The 27,050-nt window shown below is 38.0% G+C and overlaps 1 pseudogene; it reads left to right on the top strand.

The window, feature by feature from the left end:
• Positions 1-12,608: 12,608 nt before the first annotated feature.
• LOC127674718 (60S ribosomal protein L10-like) lies at positions 12,609-16,822 on the top strand (annotated as a pseudogene).
• Positions 16,823-27,050: the final 10,228 nt, after the last annotated feature.

Here is a 27,050-nt window from a genome sequence, read left to right as displayed (position 1 = left end):
TAAATTCAGCTAGAAAGGGATATATAACTCCCATGATATTCATACCACTATTGGACTAGTGGAAGTGTTTTACCAGGACAAATATTATTTTAGTTTGCTTGATTCACAGCTTGATAAGATTGATGATTAATTTTATCTTCTGAGAGTATGCATAGCCCTTTTCACTACTATGAAAGCTAGTAAAGATGATGATTCCAGGTTAGTTTCAGACTGATTTCTCCATGTTCCATGATTCAAGTATATGGAGTCTTCAGTAATAGGAAATTAACCATCCATTTCTGGAGGGTAGCTAAAAGTACTGGTGTTAACTTGAAATGTTTCAGAGTCTATGGGACATCATTGTCAAACAATATCAAAAGAGTTAATCCATTTCTTTTATCAGATTTTTTATTTGGTAGTTTGTTGTGTCTTAGAGATGTATCTTTCCATGCTAATCATATTATAATTCTATTTAAATTATTTTCCTATACATATATGTATATATTTTAGGAAGCTTATAAAGCAATAGTATGTTTCCACATGACTTTCTCAAAAGGTCTGTACTGTAAGATAGTTAACAATTATGAGAGCCAGGAGTGGTGAATTACAAAATAATGTGTTTTATACACAGCAGGGCAGTTGCACATATGAATTCATAATATTGTATGCAGAATACCTACATTGGATCAAGCCAGATATCTCAACATGAAGAGAGGAGATCAGCATGGAGTCTCACCTCTAGATGGGGAGTAATTGACAATTGATAGCTTCTGGGAAGGTAAAATTCATTTTCTATAAGAACATATTTGTGATGAGTCAGCCGCACTCCAGTGAAAGACCATAGGTAAAAGAATATATGGGCAGCACAAGTTGGATTAGGATGGTTTAAAAACTGAAGACACAAAGTTAGTTGTATAGTACAGAGGGTTAGATCTGGGAGAGCTGGAGAAGGGAAGAATATTATAAAAATATATTGGATAAAATTATTAAAGGGTTATTAAACAGTAAACCTAACTCAAGATTCTGAAAAAAATGGAAAATTTAAAGGAGGATTGAGACACCAAATATTGGGATAGAAAAATATTTAGCAAAGACATTCAAGAAGAGAGAATAAAATTAGCTTGGTGATAAATTCAATGAATTAACAAAACCATGGTTTTGAGAGGCACTGGTAGAAGAATTATTGTTAAAGTCTGCAAATATTATATGGAGAAATTTTTTCATGACAGTTTGAGGGAAAGTAGGGAGAGAAAATGGTTTTTCTTCTTCTTTTTTTCCTAGTGGCCAGTTGTCTCAAGGGAATTGACTCATCCAAAATGCCATAATGCATCATTCTATAATTTCTACAGGTTTGGTAGTTATATCCTTTTAACATGAAATTGGGGAATTTTATTGAAAACTGATATTGGAAGGAAACATCCCCATCCTTCACTCGATGCCCTGTCTTTCTGCTGGAGGTGGGTTTTACAAGTTCCTTCTCCCTGTTGTAGGGCATTTCATCTAGGTTCTCTTCTTTTGAATCCTGAGAGTCTCACCTCCCAGGTCTCTGGTACATTCTGGAGGGTTCCCCAACCTCCTGCCTCCTGAGGTTGCCTGTTTCCATTCTTTCTAACAGCCCTCGGGGCTTCAGTCCTTTTTCCTTTCCCAATACCAGATCAGGAACCCCCTACTACCCCAAATTCCCCCATCCACTTTCCCTCACAGATCCCCCTCTCCCTCCCCACTTGTGATTGCTTTCTTCTCCCTCCCAAGAGGGACTGAGGGGTCCCCACTTGGACCCTTCAGCTTTTTGAGTTCTGTGGAAGGTGTCTTGGGTATTCTGTACGTTTTTTCTCTTTTGACTAATATCTGCTTATTAGTGAGTCCATACCATGCATGTCCTTTTGGGTCTGAGTTACCTCATTCAGGATGATATTTTCTAGTTCCATCCATTTGCCTGCAAAACTCAGGCTGTTCTAATTCTTAATAGCTGAGTAGTATTCCATTGAGTAAATAAACCACATTTCCTGTATCCTATATTCTGTAGTAGGACATTTGGGTTTTTTTTTTTTTTTTCCAGTTTCTGGATATCATAAACAAGGCTGCTATGAACATAGTGGAACAAGTGCCCCTGTGGCATGGTGGAGCATCTTTTGGATATATTCCCAAGAGTAGTATTACTGGGTGCTCAGGTAGATCTATTTCCAATTTTCTGAGAAACCTCCAGATTGATTTCCAGAGTTGTACCAGTTTGCAATCCGACCAGCAATGTGTGGGATTTTGTTCCTCTTTCTCCCCATCCTTGCCAATGTAAGCTGTCATCTGAGGTTTTGATCTTAGCCATTTGATTGGTGTGAGGTGGATCTCAGGGTTATTTTGATTTGCATTTCTCTGATCAATAAGGACTTTAAACATTTCTGTAGGTGCTTCTCAGCCATTCGAGATTCCTTTTGCATATAATCATACAATATATTCTGATTATGGTTTTCCCTCACCCAACTCCTCCAAGATCCTCCCCACCTCTCTTTACATATATATCTACACATTTTCTTTGTCTCTGTAGCTTTACAAAATGAACAGAAATATAAACCAATAATAAAATGTGATACAAATAAAACATGGTGGAATAAAATGAAACAAATAAAGAAAAAGAGTAAAAAATAAAAACCAGAAACTTAGATGTTGAGACACACACATTCACACAGAGATGTCTCATAAAACACAAAACTGGAAGGAATAATTTATGTACAAATGGTTTATGTTAATTTTGCATTGGCAATCTTCTGCTGCTCATGGGGATTGCCTTTAAGAGTAGTTTGTATACCCAGTGATACTCCATTTGAAAAACAATTTAATGTCAGTGTCCTTTGCCTTACAGAAACTTTGTAATTTTAGGAAGTCCCATTTGTCAATTCTTAATCTTAGAGCATGAGTTATTGGTATTCTGTTCAGGAAAATTTCCCCTGTGCCCATGTGATCAAGGCTCTTTCCAACTTTCTTTTCTATTAGTTTCAGTGTGTCTGGTTTTATGTGGAGGTCCTTGATCCACTTGGACTTGAGCTTAGTACAAGGAGATAAGAATGGATCGGTTTGCACTCTCCTGCATGCTATCCTCCAATGGCACCAGTACCATTTGTTGAAAAGACTATCTTTTTTCAGTGGATGGTTGTAGTGCCTTTGTCAAAAATCAAGTGACCATAGGTGTGTAGGTTCATTTTGGGGTCTTCAGTTCTATTCTGTTGATCTACCTGCCTGTCTCTTTGCCAATACCATGTAGTTTTTTTTACACTATTGCTCTGTAGTACAGCTTGAGGTCGGGCAATACTGATTCCATCAGAAGTTCTTTTACTCTTATGAATAGTATTAGCTATCCTGGGTGTTTTGTTATTACAGATTAATTTTAGAATTGCTCTTTCTAACTCTATGAAGAATTGAGTTGGGATTTTGATGTGGATTGCATTGAATCTGTATGTTGCTTCTGGAAAGATGTTCATCTTTTACTATATTAATCCTGCCAATCCATGAGCATGGAAGATTTTTCCATCTTCTGAGCTCTTCTTTGATTTCTTTCTTCAAAGACTTAAATTTCCTGTCATATAGACCTTTCACTTGTTTGGTTAGAGTCACACCAAGATACTTTATATTGTTTGTGGCTATTGTGAAGGGTGTCATTTCCCTAATTTCTTTCTCAGCCTATTTATCTTTTGAGTATAGGAAGACTACTGATTTGCTTGAGTTAATTTTATATCCAGCCACTTTGCCGCAGTTGTTTATCAGCTGTAGGAGCTCTCTGGTTCAGTTTTTTGGATCACTTAAGCATACTATCATATCACCTGCAAATAGTGATACTTTGACGTCCAATTTGTATCCCGTTGATTTCCTTTTGTTGTCTAATTATTCTAGCTAAACCTTCAAGTACTATATCAATTAAATATGGAGTGGATAGAATTGGAGAATGTCATCCTGAGTGCGGTGACCCAATCACAAAAGAACACGCATGGTATGCACTCACAGATAAGCAGATATTAGCTTAGAAGTTCAGAATACGGAATACCCAAAACATAATCCACACATCAAATGAGATACAAGAAGAAAGGAGGAGCGGTCCCTGGTTCTGGAAAGACTCAGTGAAACAGTATTCGGCAAAACCAGAACGGGGAACTGGGAAGGGGGGGAAGGGAGGACAGGGGAAGAGAAGGGGGCTTACGGGACTTTCGGGGAGTGGGGGGGCTAGAAAAGGGGAAATCATTTGAAATGTAAATAAATTATATCGAATAAAAAAAATTAAAAAAAAAAAAAGAAGTTCAGAATACCCAAGAAACAATTCACATATCAAATGATGCCCAAGAAGAAGGAAGAAGAGGCCCATGATCCTGGAAAGGCTCAATGCAGCAGTATATGGAATACCAGGACAGGGAAGTGAGAATAGGGAACAGAGGGAGGGAAGAGGGCTTTTGGGACTTTCGGGGGGGGGGGGTCCAGGAAAGGGGAAATCATTTGAAATGTAAATAAAGAATATAGTAAATAAAAAATAGTGATAAAAATAAAAAACTGTATGGCATTGGTACAGAGACAGGCAGGTAAGGTAGATCAATGGAGTAGAATTGAAGACCCAGAAATGAACCCACACACTTACAGTCACTTGATCTCTGACAAAGGCGCTAAAACCATCCAGTGGAAAAAAGACAGCATTTTTAATGAATAGTGCTGGTTTAACTGGTGGTCAGCATGTAGAAGAATGCAAATCGATCCATTCTTATTTTCTTATACAAAGCTCAAATCCAAGTGGTTAAGGACCTCCACATAAAACCAGAGACACTGAAACTAATACAAGAATAAGAGGGGAAGACCATTGAACACATGGGCACAGGGGAAAATTTCCCAAACAGAGCAACAATAGCTTATGCTCTAAGATCAAGAATATACAAATGGGAACTCATAACATTTCAAAGTTTCTGTAAGGTAAAGGACCCCATCAATAGGACAAAATGGCAACCTAGAAATTGGGAAAAGAGCTTTACCAATCCTATATTCCATAAAAGACTAATATCCAATATATATATATAAATATATAACTCAAGAAGTTAGACTCCAGAGAACCAAAGAATCCTATTAAAAACTGGGGTGCATAGCTAAAGAAGGAACTCTCAAATGAGGAATACTGAATGGCTGAGAAGCAGCTAAAGAAATGTTCAATACTCTTAGTCATCAGGGAAATTCAATTCAAAACAACCCTGAGATGCCACCTCCTCATATCAGTCAGAATGGTTAACAATAAAAACTCTTATGATAGGGCTAGAGAGATGGCTCAGTGGTTAAGAGCACTGACTGCTCTTCCAGAGGTCCTGAGTTCAATTCCTAGCATCCACATGGTGGCTCACAGTCATCTGTAATGGAATCCGATGCCTACTTCTGCTGTGACTGAGAAGAATGACAGTGTACTCAATAAAATAAGTAAATAAATAAATCTTTTTTTAAATTCGATATAATTTTTTATTTACATTTCAAATGATTTCCCCTTTTTTAGCCCCCCACTCCCCGAAAGTCCTGTAAGCCCCCTTCTCTCCCCCTGTCCTCCCACCCACCCCTTCCCACTTCCCCGTTCTGGTTTTGCCGAATACTGCTTCACTGAGTCTTTCCAGAACAAGGGGCCACTCCTCCTTTCTTCTTGTACTTCATTTGATGTGTGGATTATGTTTTGGGTATCCCAGTTTCCTAGGTTAATATCCACTTATTAGTGAGTGCATACCATGATTCACCTTTTGAGTCTGGGTTACCTCACTTAGTATGATGTTCTCTAGCTCCATCCATTTGCCTAAGAATTTCATGAATTCATTGTTTCTAATGGCTGAATAGTACTCCATTGTGTAGATATACCACATTTTTTTGTATCCACTCTTCTGTTGAGGGATACCTGGGTTCTTTCTAGCTTCTGGCAATTATAAATAGGGCTGCTATGAACATAGTAGAGCATGTATCCTTATTACATGGTGGGGAATCCTCTGGGTATATGCCCAGGAGTGGTATAGCAGGATCTTCTGGAAGTGAGGTGCCCAGTTTTCAGAGGAACCGCCAGAATGATTTCCAGAGTGGTCGTACCAATTTGCAACCCCACCAGCAGTGGAGGAGTGTTCCTCTTTCTCCACACCCTCTCCAACACCTGCTATCTCCTGAATTTTTAATCTTAGCCATTCTGACTTGTGTAAGATGAAATCTTAGGGTTGTTTTGATTTGCATTTCCCTAATGACTAATGAAGTTGAGCATTTTTTAAGATGCTTCTCCGCCATCCGAAGTTCTTCAGGTGAGAATTCTTTGTTTAACTCTGTACCCCATTTTTAAATGGGGTTGTTTGGTTTTCTGGAGTCTAACTTCTTGAGTTCTTTATATATATTGGATATTAGCCCTCTATCTGATGTAGGATTGGTGAAGATCTTTTCCCAATTTGTTGGTTGCCGATTTGTCTTCTTGATGGTGTCCTTTGCCTTACAGAAACTTTGTAATTTTATGAGGTCCCATTTGTCAATTCTTGCTCTTAGAGCATACGCTATTGGTGTTCTTTAAAAAAAAAACAATAAAAACTCATATGACAGCAGATGCTGGAGAGGATGTGGAAAAAGAGGAAGACTCCTCCATTGTTGGTGGGATTGCTAGCTGGTACAACTACCCTGTCAATGACTCTAGTGGTTTCTCAGAAAATTGGAAATAGTACAACTTATGGACCAAGCTATATCACTCCTGGACATATACCCAAAAGATGCTTCATCATATAACAAGGACACATGTTCCACTATGTTCATAGCAGCCTTATTTATAATAGTGAGAAGCTGGAAAAAACCCAGATGTCCTTCAACAGAGGAATGGATATAGAATATGCAGTACATTTACACTTAGCAATTGAAATCAAAGTGTTCATAAAATTCACAGGTAAAGGGATGGAACTTGAAAATATCAACCTGACACAAAACAGACACAAAAGAACATATATGGTGTGCACTCACTGATAAGTGATATTAGCCCAAAGCCTTGTAGTACCCAAGATATAATTCATAGACCATATATGTCTCAAGAAGATAGAAGACCATAATGTGGATGCTTTAGTCTTCCTTAGTAGAGGGAACAAAATACCCTTGGGAGCAATTACAGAGACAAAGTGTGGAGCAGAGACTGAGGGAAAGGCCATCTAGAGACTGCCACAGCTGGGGATCCACCCCATATACAGACAGCAAACCCAGTCACTATGTCACTATTGTGGATTCCAAGAAGTCCTTGCTGACAGGAGCCTGATATAGCTGTTTCCTCAGAGGCTCTGCCAGAGCCTGACAAATATAGAGGCAGATGATCACAACCAACCCTTGGACTGAGCACAGGGACCCAATGGAGTAGTTAGTTAAAGGAATGAAGGAGCTGAAGGGGTTTGTATCTCCATAGGAATAACAACAATTTCAACCAACCAGACGCCCCTCCAGGGCTACCAGGCACTAAACCATCAACCAAAGAATACACATGGAGGGAACCATGGCTCCAGCCACATATGATGCAGAGAATGGACTTGCTTTACATCAGTGGAAGTAGAGGCCCTTGGTCCTGTGAAAGCTTGATGTCCCAGTGTAGAATAATAGTAGGGCACGAAGGCAGAAGTGTATGGGTGGTTGGGGGAGCATCATCATAGAAACAGGGGAAAGGGGAATGACATAGGCAGTTTCCAGAGGGGAAACCTGGAAATGGGAAAACATTTGAAGTGAAAATAAATACAATATCCATTAAAAACAGAAATTTCTACCAGAAACAAGCAATGAAGTAACATGAATTTTTTCTTCAAATTCTATGATTGGTAATAATAGCAAGATCTAGCTATTCCAACTGCCAAATGAAAACCATATAAAGACAAAAAAATTGCAAACAATACCTCTCTTTTTACCTCATCCAATACATATTCCCCAGAATTTTGTACAGGGTATGCATCTCTACCTATCATCAAAGGTTCAGTATCTTTGAGATAGATGAATTTATAATATTCTCCTTCATTGAAGATTGAAATAAGGGCCCAATATCTTTACCCAAGGGAAATTGTCTTTAATTATGTATTCTTTTTACACTTAGTCTCTAAAATGTAAAACCAAGAAAGAAGAAATCCAAAATTATGGTATTTAAATCAATTTTTATTTCTCTGTGTCAGTTTGTCTGGCCATCTGTCTATCTCTCCCCCTCTCTCATACACACAGTATGAAAAATTTGTCATGATCTATTAATTCAAACATAAAAATAGGTAAGAAGGCAAAGAATCAAATATTCCAAAGAATCAAAACCATTCCCAAACTGAACAAATATAAGTTTCACAACTCAATAGGAAATATTTCTTCAAGAACTCAGTAAATTCACATTGCATAATGATAAAGTTGAAATAAGACCACACTGACCTCAAAATCCACAAAATATGATGAGGTTCTTTAGCCTTACAGATGATGTAGCCAAAAATTAAAATTGGGTCAGAACCTTACCAAACCCATGGCCTAGAAACAAAGGCAGGCCAGGGACAGGCCCGGGCAAGCCCAGACAAACCCTGGGAGGCTAGGCCCACACTCAAGGTCCTTAAGACATTCCAGGAACTGACTGGTCATAAAGATAAGGAAGTTGCCTAAACGACCTCCTCTGAGTAAGAGACCATCTGGACTCCTTCCCCCAACCCTTTTGCTGACAATAGATAAGTGTCCCGCTCTCCCCCACTGCTAATGCACCAGTCTGCAGGTACTACCCGCTGATATAATTGTATATGAATTAACCAATCATGTAAAAGCGCGCGAATCCCCCTTGCCTTTCCTATAAAAACCCCTAGTTTCTGAGCTTCTGGGTCGGCTCCTCTGTCTTTTGTACAAGACACGTGTTGACCCGGAGCTCCGCCATTAAACTGCCTCGTGTTTTTGCATCAAGCCGGTTTCTCGCGTTTCCTTGGGTGTGCGCCAACCCGAGACTCGAGTGGGGTCTCCCGTTTGGGGGTCCTACAACAGACAGCAGCTTTAAGGACAGTAAGATTTGATAAAACAATTATTTAATTCACTATGTATAAAATATAGAAATACATAAAGTTTATTTTTATTTTTTATTGAAAAAGGAAGTAAAAACACTTTATGATAAAATTAAAGATTTACATGGAAAATATTTCAGATAAAACAGAATACGTAGAAAAACATGTTAAAATTGACAATTTTCATGGAAAATTAAAGAGTAAAGTGGTAGGACATATAAAACATTGCTAAATTAATTGAAATAAGAAATAGAAACATATTATGATAGAATTGAAGATTTACATGAGAAATATTTCTGGTAAAATTGTAGAAAAATTTTAGATGTTAACATTTTTAAACATGTTAGAATTGAAGATTATCATGAAAAATTTTATATAGATATAATAATGGTAAGCATGAAAGTATTCCTAGGTTGATTGAAGGTGGAATTATAAATATTTTCTGATAAACTTTTAGATTTACATGGAAAAATATTTCTGATAAAATTGAAGAAATATATAGAAAAACATGTTAAAATTAAAGATTATCATGAAAATTATACAGATAAAATGATAGGCACAAAAAAATTCTAAGTTAATTGAAGGTGGAATTATACACATTTTCTGATAACATTGAAGATTTATATGGAAAATATTTCTGGTAAAATTCAAAAAATATATAGAAAAACAGCTAAGGATTTTCCCCAGTTTCTTTTCTATTAGCTTCAGAGTGTCTGGCTTTATGTGGAGGTCCTTGATCCACTTGGAGTTGAGCTTAGTACGAGGAGATAAGAATGGATCAGTTCGCATTCTTCTGCATGCTGACCTCCAGTTGAACCAGCACCATTTGTTGAAAAGGCTATCTTTTTTCCACTAGATGTTTTTGGCTCCTTTGTCGAAGATAAAGTGACCATAGGTGTGTGGGTTCATTTCTGGATCTTCAATTCTATTCCATTGGTCCACTTGCCTATCACTGTGCCAATATCATGCAGTTTTTAACACTATTGCTCTGTAGTATTGCTTGAGGTCTAGGATACTGATTCCCCCAGAATTTCTTTTGTTGTTGAGAATAGTTTTAGCTACCCTGGGTTTTTTGTTATTCCAGATGAATTAGAGAATTGCTTTTTCTAACTCTGTGAAGAACTGAGTTGGGATTTTGATGGGTATTGTGTTGAATCTGTAGATTGCTTTTGGCAAGATGGCCATTTTAATTATATTAATCCTGCCAATCCACGATCATGCAAGATTTTTCCATTTTCTAAGGTCTTCTTCGATTTCCTTCTTCAGAGACCTAAAGTTCTTGTCATATAGGTCTTTCACTTGTTTGGTTAGAGTCACACCAAGATATTTTATATTGTTTGTGGCTATTGTGAAGGGTGTCATTTCCCTAACTTCTTTCTCATCCTGCTTATCCTTTGAGTATAGGAAAGCACCTGATTTGCTTGAGTTGATTTTATAACCAGCCACTTTGCTGAAGTTGTTTATCAGCTGTAGGAGTTCTCTGGTGGAGGTTTTCGGGTCACTTAAGTAGACTATCATGTCATCTGCAAATAGTGATACTTTGACTTCTTCCTTTCCAATTTGTATCCCCTTGACCTCCTTATATTGTCTAATTGTTCTAGCTAGAACTTCAAGTACTATATTGAAAAGGTATGGAGAGAGAGGGCAGCCTTGTCTAGTCCCTGATTTTAGTGGGATTGCTTCAAGTTTCTCTCCATTTAGTTTGATGTTGGCTACTGGTTTGCTGTATATTGCTTTTACTATGTTTAGGTATGGGCCTTGAATTCCTGTTCTTTCCAAGACTTTTAGCATGAAAGGATGCTGAATTTTGTCAAATGCTTTTTCAGCATCTAATGAAATAATCATATGGTTTTCTACTTTGAGTTTGTTTATGTAGTGGGTAGCATTGATGGATTTCCTTATATTGAACCATCCCTGCATCCCTGGGATGAAGCCTACTTGATCATGGTGGATGATTGTTTTGATGTGTTCTTGGATTCAGTTGGCAAGAATTTTATTAAGTATTTTTGCATAGATATTCATAAGGGAAATTGGCCTGAAGTTCTCTTTCTTTTGAGGACATGGGCACAGGGGGAAATTTCCTGAACAGAACACCAATAGCTTATGCTCTAAGATCAAGAATTAACAAATGGGACCTCATAAAATTACAAAGTTTCTGTAAGGCAAAGGACACTGCCAAAAGGACAAATCGGCAACCAACAAATTGGGAAAAGATTTTCACCAACCCTACATCTGATAAATGGCTAACATCCAATATATACAAAGAACTCAATAAGTTAGACCCCGGGGAACCAAATAACCATATTAAAAAATGGGGTACAGACCTAAACAAAGAATTTTTACCTGAAGAAATTCGGATGGCCGAGAAGCACCTTAAGAAATGTTCAACATCATTAGTCATTAGGGAAATGCAAATCAAAACATTTCACCTCACACCACTCAGAATGGTTAAGATTAAAAACTCAGGAGACAGCAGGTGTTGGCAAGGGTGTGGAGAAAGAGGAACACTCCTCCACTGCTGGTGGGGTTGTTAGATGGTACAACCACTTTGGAAATCTGCTGTGGTGGCCCAGTGAAATCTGTAGATATGATATTTTACAGACAGAGGCAGAAAAAATGTCTCCTGGAAATAACAGAACTTCCAGTATATTTAGAAGCTGATAAATCTCACTTGGCAAGTTCTTAAACTCTCCTATTTCCTTATAGCTGAGACATGGCCTAACCAAGCAAATATACATATGTTAGAATCTATCTTATAACAAAAAATTCTGCTTTGCTTCAACCATTTATGTTATTATGGTAGAAAAGGCATTCCAGAAATTCCAGTCACTAGTTCTAAGTCAACTTCCTTTCAGGGCAGATGGTTCTCCAAACATTGGCCCAGACTAAGTATATTTACATCTGAAAAATCTTAGGAGGCCCCTGACAGAAAGATGAGTATTGGGCAAGGCAGAAAGAATTTACATTTGAGTTGGTCCCTAGCTACCTCCCCCCCACAAGTTAATGTAGTTCTTCCTGTTAACTCTTGATTTTGCTTGCAGATAGGCTATCTCAGGCCCACTTGAATAGGAAGGGAAGTTTTATAAGGAACTGGCCTTTTGTTGTTACAGGCCTCATGCAGGGAGCCCTTAAGGAAAGCAGTCTTTCTTGGCTTACCCAGGTGTGATTCAGGATACACTTTAAACTTATACTCAGAAAGACTAGAGAGAGAGAGAGAGAGAGAGAGAGAGAGAGAGAGAGAGAGAGAGAGAAACAGTAGATACTTTTGATTTACAGAGAGGCAGTAGATTCTGTCTGAGAAAGAGACACTCGGAGGAGGAATGAGTTAGTTAATTCATCAAGCTATAGCCAGTTTGCTTTACCAGGCTAGAGGCTAGAGACTGCTACCAGAGCTAATCATTAGAGCTGATTGCCCAGGGCCTATGATGGCCCTGGGCTCGGGGCCTACGATGGCCACAAGCATGGCACAGAGAAGAATGCAACAGGCAGACTAGGCAAAAGGACTCTTAAAAGACAGCGCGAGCCAAACAGCTTCCCAAGTTCTACAATGCCACCATTTTCGCCAGGAGGCTAGGCACAGGAACCATCCTTCTTCAGCTCCCGGGCCAGCATGACATCAAGACCAAGATGAAGAAGCAGTTTAGCTGCATGAGCCCTGGATTTTGGGTAAACACCATATATTGTCCAAGAAAGCCTAGCCAGCCTTTTGCAGATATATATGATGCTTAATACAAGATGTTAACTTGACTGCACTTTGAGAGATACCCGAGAAATACACTCAGATTTTAAACCACCTCTGTGGTCATGTCAGTTTGTCATGTTTCTGCTAGACTTGTGTCTTCCTGGACCAAGGAACCCTGGTTAACCCTGCGGCAGACCCCCAGCAGTCTGTAAAATAAATCAGTCTGGTGGTTCCTCAGAAAACTGGACATGACAGTTCCGGAGGATCCTGCTATACCTCACCTGGGCATATATCCAAAGGATTCTCCGGCATGCAATAAAGACATATGCTCCATTATGTTCATAGCAGCCTTATTTATAATAGCCAGAAGCCGGAAAGAACCCAGATGTCCCTCAGTGGAGTAATGGATACAGAAAATGTGGTATATTTACATAATGGAATACTACTCAGCAATTAGAAACAATGAATTCACAAAATTTTTAGGCAAATGGTTTGATCTGGAAAATATCATCCTAAGTGAGGTAACCCAATCACAAAAGAATACACATGGAATGCAATCTCTAATAAGTGGATATTAATTAGCTCAGAAGCTCTGAATACCCAAGGCATAATTAGCATAACAAATGACTCCCATGAAGAAGTAAGGAGAGGGTCCTGATCCTGGAAAGGCTTGATCTAGCATTGGAGGGGAGTACTAGGACAAAGAAATAGGAGAGAAGTGATTGGAGAATGAATGGAGAGAAGGTTTATGGGACATATGGGGAAGGGGAACTGGGAAAGGGGAAATCATTTGGAATGTAAACAAAGAATATAGAAAATAAAAATATATAATTTTCAAAAAAGAAAAACATGTTAAAATTAACTATGTCATGGAAAATTTTACATAGAAAATGGTAGATGTAATAACTCTTTCTAAATTAATTGAAGGTGGAATTAGAAACATTTGTGATAAAATCACAGATTTACATTGTAAACATTTCTGATAAAATAGAGGAAATATGTAGAAAGACATATTAAAATTGAAGAGTATCATGAAAAATAATGTAGACAAAATAATATAAATAAAAACATTACTAAATTAATTTAAAGGGGAATTACAAACATTTTGTGATAAAATTGAAGGTTTACATGAGATATATTTCGTGAGGCTATGTCTTTTTATTGGGAAGATGTGTCCATTGTTGTTAAGAGATATTAAGGAATAGTGATTGTTGCTTCCTGTTATTTTTAATGTTATTTTTATGTTTGTGTGGGTATGTTCTTTTGGGTTCTTAGAAGAAGATTACTTTCTTGCTTTTTCTAGGGTGTATTCTCCCTCCTTGTGTTGGCATTTTCCATCTATCATCATTTGTAGGGATGGATTTGTAGACAGATATTGTGTAAATTTGGTTTTGTCATGGAATATCTTGGTTTCTCCATCTATGGTGATTGAGAGTTTTGCTGGGTATAGTAGCCTGGGCTGTCATTTGTGTCCTCTTAGAGTTTGCATGAGATCTGTGCAGGATCTTCTAGCTTTCATGGTCTCTGGTGAGAAGTCTGGTGTGATTCTGATAGGCCTGCCTTTATGTTACTTGCCCTTTTTCCCTTACTGCTTTTAATATTCTTTCTTTCTTTGGGGAATTTGGTGTCTTGATTATTATGTGCCAGGAGGACTTTCTGTACTGGTCCAGCTGTTTGGAGTTCTGAAGGCTTCTTGTATGTTCATGGGCATCTCTCTCTTTAGGTTAGGGAAGTTTTCTTCTATAATTTTGTTAAAGATATTTACTGGTCCTTTAAGTTTGAAATCTTCTTGTCTATACATTTAATCCTTAGGTTTGGTCTTCTCATTGTGTCCTGGAGTTCCTGGATGAGTTACTAGCTTTATGCATTTTGCATTTTCTTTTACTCTTGAGCCAATGATTTCTATGGTATCTTCAGCACCTAAGGTTCTTTCTTCTCTCTCTTGTACTGTGTTGTTGATGCTTGCATCTATGACTCCTGATTTCTTTCCAAGATTTTCTATCTCCAGAGATGTCTCACTTTGTGATTTCTTAATTGTTTCTACTTCTACTTTTAGATCTTGGATGGTTTTGTTCAGTTCCTTCACTTGATTGTGCTTTCCTGTAATTCTTTAAGGGATTTTTGTGTTTCTTCTTTAAGGGCTTCTGCCTGTTTACCCATGATCTCCTGTATTCTTTTGTGTTTTCTCTTTAAGGGCTTTTACCTGTTGACCGCTGTTCTCCTGTATTTCTTTAAGGGAGTTATTTACATCTATCTTGAAGCCCTCTATCAGCATCATGAGATAAGATTTTAAATCCAACTCTTGCTTTTCTGGTGTGTTGGGGCATCCGGGACTTGCTGTGGTGGGAGAACTGGGTTCTGATGTTGCCATGTGGCCTTGGTTTCTGTTGGTAGGGTTCTTGTGCTTTCCTTTCTATATCTGGTTATCTCTGGTGCTAGTTGGTATTGTTGTCTCTGGGTGGAGTTTGTTCCTCCTGTGGGCCTGTAAACCTGTGTTCTTACTCCTCTGCACTCAGAAGTGAAAGCACTGCTGGGAGATCACTCTCTCCTGGAGGGCTGTGCACAGAAGGCTGTGGAGTCTCCCGGCTCCCTGTTGCCACATAAAGTTTCTATGTCTCTGCAAATATCAAAGAATTCATCACCAAATATTTAAATAGTCCTATGAGAAATATGAAAATGAAAAGATGTTCTGCCCCTGATGTGTTTGACTGGTCATGTTAAATTAATCTCTTCCTTAATCAAGTCAAAATGATATTATTATTTGTGTTGAGAATTGTTATTAGTGAGTTGATGTTTTCTAATATGTTTACACACCCTTTTTCCCAATGTAAAAGCTTTTCCTGGTTATATTATAAGTTTCTCATGTTTATCCTATTTTATTGATTCCAATTTAACTTTTATTTAGTATATTTATATTTCTAAATATACCTTATTTGAATTAAATAATAACCCAATTTTACTTAACTTGTGATATTTTAAAATATTACAATGAAAATCTCTGTCAAAATAATATTCCATGACCATCATAGTAATTACCATTCCCAAAGAATAAGGACCTGCCTTTACACAATGACTTTTTCAGTGGGCAGAGGAGTTACTCTAACAATGGCTAATTGGTTTTGACCTCTCCAGCACATGTATTATGTTAGACATTCTAGTGTATTATTGGGTCTCTGTGACCTAAAAAAAGAATAATGGTAATTTTGGTAATTTGCAGTTATTTTTTCGATGTAATTTTCTTATTTATATTTTTCTAAGGAAATAAGAGTTATCTCTCTTACTATGACAGTTACACAGTATTATTGAGAAGAATTAATGAAAGAAATAAAGGATGAAGAAAGAAAGATTCATTAGCACAACTAAACATTATTCCTTTTTACAGCCATTGTTCTGTTATAACAACCACCTTCAGACTATTTATGCATCCCCTTAGAATGTTTTAAGGCTATATTCAAAATAAAATGGATCATACTCTCCTTTCTTCTAGTATGCCAGCCACAATCCTATTGGTATCATAGGCTGCTTCCCTGCAGGTTGTTGCCAGTATTTTAATAACAAAACTATACCCAAAGTCTCACTTCTATCAACATGTCCCTGATGATAAGATCCACATCTTTGACTTGGGACTGAAGAAGGCAAAAGTTGATGAATTCTTACACTGTGGTCTCATGGTTTCAAATGAATATGAACAACTCTCTTCTGAAGCATTGGAGGCTATCAGTATTTGTGCCAACAAATACATGATAAAGAGTTGTGGCAAGGATGGCTATCTCATTAGAGTGAGACTCCATCTTTCCCATGTAATCAGAATCAAAAAAAGATGTCCTGTGCAAGGGCTAACAGGCTCCAGACATGTATACACTATGCCTTTTGGAAGTTCAAGGGTACAGTGGTTAGGTTTCACATTGGCCAGGTCATCATGTTTATCTACACCAAACTGCAGAATAAGGAACATTTAACTGAGGCTCTACACAGAGTCAAGTTCAAGTTCCCTGGCCACCAGAAGATTCATATCTCAATAAAGTGGGGGCTTAACCAAGTTTAATGCAGATAAATTTGAAGACATGATTGCTAGAAGCAGCTAATTTCTGAAAGCTATCATCTAAAATATATCACCAATCATGGTCCCCTAGACAAGTGGAGAGTCCTATGTTCCTGAGGAGCTTCCTCAATACTCCCCTATACTCTTTCAAATCATGATCAATAATAAATCTCATATCAGTCTACTTTAAAAAGTGGATTACATTGAATATATATCTAATCTGTAATTTATTACTTCATGAAATTATAATTCATTACATTATTTTAAATTCAAAATTGAAATTTAGAGATTTTTTTTTTACTTCATTTCATGTTTTCATCATTGTAGGAAGCATAAGATCTTGGCTTAGTTCATATTTTTATTTTGTTGTTTTCTAAGCATTTAATCTCTTCCCTTTAGATGTGAATGTGTTCTTATAAAATATATTCTTGTTGAATGTTTATTGGCATAAAATATGTACCATGGAATTCATTTTGCTTTTCTGTTTTACTCAACACCATCCCCATACCTCTTCTTACCCCCCCTTCCACTCAGTTCCAGCTCTCCATCTACCTCTGATGGCTATTTTGTTTCCCTTTCTGAGAGAGATTCAAACATCCTTGGGCCCTCCTTATTACCCAGGTTCTTTAGGGCTCAGAGTGATAATGGAAATCAATGGGGGACATCTTTGAGATTAGATAGAGACCTGGGATAAGGGAAACAGCTGGGAGTCTATGAAGATGGCCTATTTGAGAGTCCTACCAGCAGAAGATACAGAGACTGAAGTGGCAACCTTCTCTAGCCAAGCAGGTGATCCAGTGGAAGGAGGAGGACATCAACCCATCCAAAAGATTTTCCACCCCAAATTTGTCTTAACTACAAGAATCACAGGGATAAAAGTAGAACAGAGACTAAGGGAATGGTCAACCCATAGTTGGCCCAACAAGAGACCTATCCCATAGGAGAGAGCCAACCCCTGACACTATTAATTATACTCTGCTATGTTTGCAGACAGGTACCTAGCATAATTTTTTCCTGAAAGGCTTCCTTCATCCAGCAGCATATAGGAACAGATGGAGAGACCTATAGCCATGTGTCAGACAGAGCTTGGGAAGTTTTAGGGAAGAAGTGGGTATATAAATGATCCAACATGATGGATCAAGGACTCTATAAGAAGCCCTACAGAGGTAACTAGACTGTGCTCACAGGGGAGCTCACAGAGAATGAACCACCAAACAACAGTATGTCGGGGGTGGTGGGGCTGGATCTAGCCATGCCCACATTTATAACACTTGTGCATCTTGGTCTTCATGTGTGCCCCCTAACAAAATTGGTTCACTACATTTTGCAAACCTGAAAGCCATAAAGCAATATCTTAATGTTTCTTGAAAGTCTATATTCTCTATATTACTGAAGTTGAACACCAATTTACTAGTCAAGAACTATGGGTATTCATATTTAGCAAAGGCTCCATTAGCCAAGTCTTTAAATTTGCTACTATGCAGATACTTATAATTATCCAACACATCCTAAAGTAAAAACAATTCATTAACAAATGTTCCACCTTATATTAGATGTCCTAAACTATGACCAAAATAGGGGGAAAAAAAAGAACTACAAGGAAAATTATAGAGGAATAAGTTAAAGTGATATTTATTATCTTTATTCATTGTGACATTTTATCTTTGTAGAAGTCCATAAAGAATCTACAAAGGAAGGCAATAGAACTAGTAAGGAACCAGCAACAATTCATGACAGAAGATAAAAGAGTATGTCTGAATATAAACAATAAGCCAAAAGATAACAGAATCAAATTATGATATGAAGAAATAAATTCCTCATAATATTGGAGTAGACACACTTCTTTTATAGGACACAAAATGCATATACCAAAGAAAATATGATTGGATCTCTTAAATATTAAACTACATGTGACCTTAGGTGTTTCCAAGAGAATAAAAACACAAACTAGATACTGGAGAAATATTATGTATAAAACCTCCTTATTTCACACATAACACCCACATTCAAACAAAATGTTAAAAGTTTTAGGTACTCATTTTGAAATATAAGATATAGGAATCAGTGCCACATCTGACATGGAGATACTTCCTGATACTCTCTAGAGAAGCAACAGGTGCAGGGTATTAGGTAAGAATCACCACCTACCACCTAGAGTCCCAGAGCAACTTTGCTCTGGGATGCACTACCCAGCAACCTCCAGATCACCACTCCCCTTCCAAACCTTCTACCCTTCCCTCCTTCCCTGTCACTTCCCCTTTCCATCTGATGTGGTAGACCTGCGCCACAACTGGCAAAGAGGGTCCTACTTCCTGATACTCTCTAAAGAACCGACAGGAGCAGGGCATTTGAACAGGTAGAAGTGGAGCATTTGAGAACCAGCATTAACAGGGCATTCAAGATCCATTAGCAGCAGATCATTTGAGAACTAGCAGCCTGCAGGGCATTCAATTCTTGCCAAGTCTGCCAGAGGGAAGATCCCATCACCTGATACTGCCAGAGGGGAGAATCAGCTGTTTGCAGGGCATTGGACAGAAAGAGAATCCCAGGAATAAAGAAACACAGGCCTGCAGGACAAAGAAGATAGAGACAGCAAGACCAGATAACACCAAAGATAACAAGATAGCCAAAGGCAAATACAAGATCATTACCAACAGAAACCAAGGTACCATCAGAACCCAGTTCTCCCACAACAGCAAATCTTGTATACTCCATCACATCAGAAAAGCAAGAACTAGATTTAAAATCACATCTCATATCGCTGATAGAGAACTTCAAGAAGGACATAAATAACTCCCTTAAAGAAATACAGGAAAGATACACCCAGCAGCTAGCTTGGAGGAGGAAGCATTCACAGGTGGTACCAGCCCTGCAGATCTGAGGATCTGGTCTGGAGGCCTCTGGCAAGAGCCTTCAGGTTTCCACCTCTGGATCAGGAACACTCTTGGCCACAGCATGCCATCTCCAAGCAGTGCAGGAAGCCATCTATACACCCAGCAGCCAGCATGGAGGAGACAGCCAGAAAAGCCTGCATCCAGAGTTGATCAGGGCCACAGAGCTACATACCCAAATACGACTACAAGAGAGTGGGTCTCGGCCGCCATCTTTGCTCCTATAGTAGTCAGGGATCACCAGAGTGAAGATCTCTTGGGACACACCCTACCAGGACTCCACCTGCACCCAAGAACTCAGGAGCACCACAACAATTTGTGCCAGAGGAAAGCAGGTCACACACGGTTGCTGAGATAGACCTGCAAGCACAAAGGAGGGGCAAGCTCCAGCCAGTGACAGCAGGCCCAACTAACACCAGAGATAACCAGATAGCAAAATGCAAATGTGAGAACTTTGCTAACAGAAATCAAGGCAATATGGCACCATCTGAACCCAATTCTCCCATAACAGCAAGTCCTGGATACCCCAACACACCAGGAAAGCTAAATTTGGATTTAAAATCACAGGTCATGATTCTAATGGAGGGCGTCATGGAGGGCTTCAAGAAGGACATAAATAATGCCCTTAAAGAAATAAAGGAGAACACAAGTAAACAGGGAAAAGACCTTGAAGAACTAAGGGAAAACACAACAAAACAGGTGAAGGAATTAAACAAAGTCATCCAGGATCTAAAGAAGGAGATAGAAACAATAATGAAATCAAAGGGAGACAACGCAGGACATAGAAAACCTAGGAAAGAAGTCAGGAATCATGGATCCAAGGAAGCATCAACAACATAATACGATAGAAGAGAGAATCTCAGATGCAGAAGATACCAGAGAAAGCATGGATGCAACGAAGAAAATGCAAAATACAAAAAGTTCCTGAACCAAAACATCCAGGAAATCCAGGACAAAATGAGAAGAACAACCCTAAGGATATAGGTATAGAAGAGAGTGAAGATTTTCAACTTAAAGGGCCAGTAAATGTCTTCAACAAAATTATAGAAGAAAATTTCTCTAACCTAAAGAAACAGATGCCCATGAACATACAAGAAGCCTATAGAACTCCAAACAGATTGGACCTGAAAAGAAATTACTCCTGTCACATATTAATTAAAACAGCAAATGTACTAAACAAAGAAAGAATATTAAAAGCAGTAAGGGGAAAAGGTCAAGTAACATATAAAGGTAGACCTATCAGAATTACATCTGACTTCTCACCAGAGATTATGAAAGCCAGAAGAGCCTGGGCAGATGTCATGCAGACCCTACGGGAACACAAATGCAATCCCAGACTGCTATATCCAACAAATCTCAGTTACCATAGATGGAGAAACCATGGTCTTCCATGACAAAAAACAAATTTATACAGTATCTTTCCACAAATCAAGCCCTTCAAAGCATAATGAGTGGAAAGCACCAACTAAAGGAGAGAAACTACACACTAGAAAAAGCAAGAAATTAATCTTCTTGCAACAAACCCAAAAGATGATAACCAACACAAACATAAAAAATTACATAAAAAATAGCCAGAAGCAATAATCACTATTCCTTAATATCTCTTAACATCAATGGACTCAATTCCCCAATAAAAACACATAGACTAACAGACTGGATACATAAACAGGACCCGATGTTTTGCTGCATACAAGAAATGCATCTCAGTGTCAAAGACAAACACTAACTCAGAGTAGTAGGCTGGAAAATGGTTTTCCAAGCAAATGGTGCCAGGAAACAAGCTGGAGTAGCCATTCTAATATCCAATAAAATAGACTTTCAACCAAAAGTCAACAAGAAAGACACAGAAGTACACTTTATTCTCATCAAAGGAAAAATCTACCAAGAACTCTCAATTCTGAATATCTATGCTCCAAATACAAGGGTACCCTTATTCTTAAAAGAAACTTAAAGCTTAAAGCACACTTCCGCACCCCACACAATAATTGTAGGTGAATTCAACACCCCACTCTCCTCAATGGACAGATCAGGGAAACACAAACTAAATAGAAAGTGAAACTAACAGAAGTTTTGGACCAAATGGATTTAATAGATATCTACAGAACATTTCATCATACATCAAAAGAATATACTTTCTTCTCAGCACCTCATGGTACCTTCTCCAAAATTGACCATATAATTGGTTACAAAACAGTCCTCAAGTAAAGTATCTTGGTGTCACTCTATACAAACAGGTGAAAAATATGCATAAAAAGAACTTCAAGTCTTTAAAGAAAGAAATCGAGGAAGACCTCAGATGATGGAAAAATCTTCCATGCTCATGGATTGGTAGGATTAATATAGTAAAAATGGGAGCCTCTTGCCTAAAGCAATATACAGATTAAATGTAATCATAATCACAATCCCAACTCAATTCTTCATAGAGTTAGAAAGAGCAATTCTCATTTTCATCTGGAACAGCAAATAACCCAGCATACCTAAAACTGTTCTCAACAGTAAAAGAACTTCTGGGAGAAAAAGTATCCTGGACCTCAAGCAGTACTACAGAGCAATAGTGTTAAAAACTGCATGGTATTGGTACACTGACAGGCAGGAAGATCAATGGAATAGAATTGAAGACCCAGAAATGAAACCACACACCAATGGTCACTTGGTCTTTAACAAAGGAGCTAAAACCATCCAGTGGAAAAAAGATAGCCTTTTCAACAAATGGTGCTGTTTCAACTGGCAGCTAGCATGCAGAAGAATGAAAATGAATCCATTCTTATCCCCTTGTACTAAACTCAAGTCCAAGTGGATCAAGGAGGTACACATAAAACGAGACACACTGAAACTACTAGAAAAGAAAGTGGGAAAAAGCCTTCAGCACATGGGCATAGGGGAATTTTTTCTAAACAGAACTCCAATAGATTATGCTCTAAGATCAAGAATTGACAAATGGGACCTCATAAAATTACAAACTTCTGTAAGGCAACGGACACTGTTAAATGGACAAATCAGCAACCAGCAAATTGGAAAAAAATCTTCACCAACCCTACATCTGATAGAGGGCTAATATCCAATATATATAAAGAACTCAAGAAGGTAGACCCCAGGGAACCAAATAACCCTATTAAAAATGGGGTACAGAGCTAAACAAAGAATTTTCACCCGAAGAAATTCGTATGGCCAAGAGACACCTTAAGAACTGCTCAACATCATTAGTCATTAGGGAAATGCAAATCAAAACAACCCTGAGATTTCACCTTACACCAGTCAGAATGGCTAAGGTTAAAAACTCAGAAGACAGCAGATGTTGGCAAGGATGTGGAGAAAGAGGAACAATCCTCCACTGCTGGTGGGGTTGTAAGATAGTAAAACCACTTTGGAAATCAGTCTGGCAGTTCCTCAGAAAACTGGACATGACACTTCCGGAGGACCCTGCTATACCTCTCCTGGGCATATACCAAGAGGATTCCCTGGCATGCAATAAGGACACATGCTCCATTATGTTCATAGCAGCCTTATTTATAATAGCCAGAAGCCAGAAAGAACCCAGATTTCCCTCAGTGGAGGAATGGATGCAGAAAATGTGGTATATTTACACAATGGAATACTACTCAGCAATTAAAAACAATGAATTCACAAAGTTTCTAGGCAAATGGTTTGATCTGGAAAATATCATCCTAAGTGAGGTAACCCAATCACAAAAGGATACACATGGAATGCAATCTCTGATAAGTGGATATTAATTAGCCCAGAAGCTCTGAATACCCAGGGCACAATTAGCATAACAAATGACTCCCATGAAGAAGTAAGGAGAGAGCCCTGATCCTGGAAAGGCTTGATCTAGCATTGTAGGGGAGTACTAGGACAAAGAAATAGGAGAGAAGTGATTGGAGAATGAGTGGAGAGAAGAAGGTTTATGGGACATATGGGGAGGGGGGAACTGGGAAAGGGGAAATCATTTGGAATGTAAACAAAGAATATAGAAAATAAAAATATATAATAAAAAAATTTCAACATATATATAATAAAAAAAATTCAACATATATACCGATGTGGGTTTTAGAATTTGTTTTCAGTTTGTGAGGACTATAAATCAGGGGCAACAATGGAGGCTTTAATTGTTACTTCACAAGTTGTATAATAAGCAAACATGAATAAGCCAACAAAAAGTGAATAGTATTTAAGATATTCTGATAAGAAATGTGGGAAGCCATTAGAGACCCTCGCTTTGGCTGACAGGGCCAAGGTCCTGAGTAAAACAAAGGAGAGCCTCTCCAGTAATTGCGGTGGAAAGAAGTCCTGAGATAACTGCTGCAGGCTCCAGCCTGTGCAAACACCTGTTGTCTCCACCACTGGACCCTTATCTCTTCCTGCTGAAACTGCTAAGATTGCCCTTCCTTCCTTTGTCCTTGCCTTGAGGCACATCCCTCCTGAAAGCCTTAAAACCTGTGTACCCCAGAACATTAAACGAGGCCTCAACAATTGAACCCCTCTCTGCCTGGTCTCCGTTCTTCTCTTCCCCCCCTTTGACCCGCAGGTAGTGCCCTTTTGGAACCCTGGAATAACTGGACCTGGACGGGTTACAAAGAAAGATAAATATTATAAAGAAAGTATCTGCTTAATGTGTTTGGAAACAGAATGGCTTGATCTTTGCAAGTGTAATGTTTTTGTCTAATTCAACATGGCAAAAATGTGATTCATGTCAAAGACTGAAAAGGTCAACAATAGCATCTGTCATCAGCTACTTTTGATAGTGAATAAATATGCTACTAAGTGGGTGATCCACAAACATCTCTATGGCTGATTTTCTTTTCATTTAAATGAGTTTAAGAGATAATTCTTAAATGAATTTTAATAAAAATTACAATAGGATGGATGGGAGCAAGACTACTGCACATGTGATCAGAAAAGTACATTTTAAAAATCTTCCTATGAAGACAACTTTTACTTTCCGAAAGAGAAGAAGAAAAATTTAAGAAGAGAAAAGTTAAGGAAAACAAAAAATTCAGGATATGAAAATCTAGCACTGTGAATAAAGTATGTGCAGTTTAAACATGAGGAATTTAGTTCAAACTACACAATACACATAAAAAGCTGGGCAAGGAATATGTGTGCATATGCAAATACATGTATGCATGCAACAATAATTAATTAAATGCAAGGTCCTAAGTTTGAAATAGAGTAAGGAGCAGCATAATGGGAAAGTTGGAAGGACGAGAAGAGAAGGGACAAATGGTGCTGTTAAAATACAGTAGCAAAAATAAACAAACGAAAAAGCTACACAAATAATCCTGTCATTGAGAAGCAGGAGCAAGGGAACACTGGGATGACATGACCAGCCAGCCTATCCTAATTGAGGATCCTTTGATAACTTTTGGAAGCATTGCTACTAACAACAAAATGAACAGGATAAAAAGCACCTGAGCAGAAGCAACCCATGAAGATGACCTATGCCTTTCACATATGCATTTATTCCTGCACACATGCATATGAGAATGTGAGAGTACACACATGCATACGAACAAATGGAAATTAGTATGTTTGGACAATTTATGCTTAGGACGTTTCGCTTTAACTGATTTCCAGAGTGGTTGTACCAGCTTACAATCCCACCAGCAGTGGAGAAGGGTTCTTCTTTCTCCACATCCTCACCAACACCTGCTATCTTCTGAGTTTTTAATCAGCCAGTCTGACTGGTGTGAGGTGAAATCTCAGGGTTGTTTTGATTTGCATTTCCCTGATGGCTAAGGATGTTGAGCATTTCTTTAGGTGCTTCTCAGCCATTTGATATTCTTCAGGTGAAAATTCTTTGTTTAGCTCTGTACCCCATTTTTAATAGGCTTATTTGGCTCTCTGGAGTCTACATTCTTGAGTTCTTTGTATATCTTGGATATTAGCCCTCTGTCAGATGTAGGGTTGTAAAGATCAGAAAACTGGGCATGATACTACTGGAGGACCCCTTTATACCACTCCTGGGCATATACCCAGAGGATTCCCCAGCATATAATAAGGATACATGCTCCACTATGTTCATAGCAGCCCTATTTATAATAGCCAGAAGCTGGAAAGAACCCAGATCCCCCTTAATGGAGGAATGGATACAGAAAATGTGGTATATTTACACAATGGAATACTACTCAGCAATTAGAAACAATGAATTCACAAAATTCTTAGGCAAATGGTTTGATCTGGAAAATATCATCCTAAGTGAGGTAACCAAATCACAAAAGAACACACATGGTATGTACTCACTGATAAGTGGATATTAGTCCAGAAGCTTTGAATACCCATGACAAAATTCACATATCAACTGATGCCCAAGAAGAAAGAAGGAGAGGCCCCTGGTCCTGGAAAGGCTTAGTGCAGCAGTGTAGGGGAATACCGGGACAGGGAAGTGGGAAGGGGTTGATTGGGGAACAGGGGGGAGAGGGAAGAGAACTTATGGGACTTTGGGGAAGCAGGGGATTCAGGAAAGGGGAAATCATTTGAAATGCAAATAAAGGATATATTGAATTTAGAAAGAATACTTTTATTTCCTTATTTTATTATCATGTCTATGACACATTTCCCTAGAACTTTCTTCTCTCTTTGAGTGCATGTAAATTCATCAAAACACTGAATGCTTCATTTCAGAAAAGATGAATTTGTTTTAGTTTAATCATGTGTGTGTGTGTGTGTGTGTGTAAGAGAGAGAGAGAGAGAGAGAGAGAGAGAGAGAGAGAGAGAGAGAGAGAGAGAGATTGAAGGTACCCATAAACACTAGAAAAGGGGGGGTTGTTCAATTTTCTGGAGCAGTAATTACAGGATATTGTGAAGTACTGGATTTGTTTGCTGGAACCAGAACCTTGGTCTTTTAGAAGAACACCAAATGTTCTTATCCACGAACTATTTCTCTGGTTTTAGATGCAGATATTTGTAACACAATATCAGATTTATCCATAACTTCAAACAGAAATTCAAAATAGCATAAACTGAGACAAAAGGACAAATGACATATACATAACAGAAACTAATTATAAAATGTTGAAGATAAAATAGTAGCGGTGGATAAGAATCAGTATATTTAAGTAATGAGCAAAATTCGTAGCAAATACCATAGCAGCAATTTGAACTAAATGTTTGCTATCTTTTTAATAAAGGAATTTAAAGTTTATGCTTCCATTTTAATTAATATTAGGGTGATTTATATGCTCTTAAATGGAAATAGAATAGATTTTATTCACAAAATATTTGCATCACCTACCAATACTCCTGCCCATATAATTTCCTTCATTTTTATAAGTCAACTCTATAAAAGTTGAATTTTGTCTTCTGAAAGTAGCAAAAATTTCACATAAATCCTGATTCATGTTCCCAATGTTCTCCTATTACAAGTATAATTAACAGATTTTATGCATCTGGCATGTGTAACCTGCAGATGTTAATGTTTCATACTAATGATGTCAATAATTTCCCTGTTAATTTAT

This window comes from Apodemus sylvaticus, chromosome X (genome assembly GCF_947179515.1).
Source record: "Apodemus sylvaticus chromosome X, mApoSyl1.1, whole genome shotgun sequence".
NCBI lineage: Eukaryota > Metazoa > Chordata > Mammalia > Rodentia > Muridae > Apodemus > Apodemus sylvaticus.
This window is presented reverse-complemented; position numbering and strand designations above follow the sequence as displayed.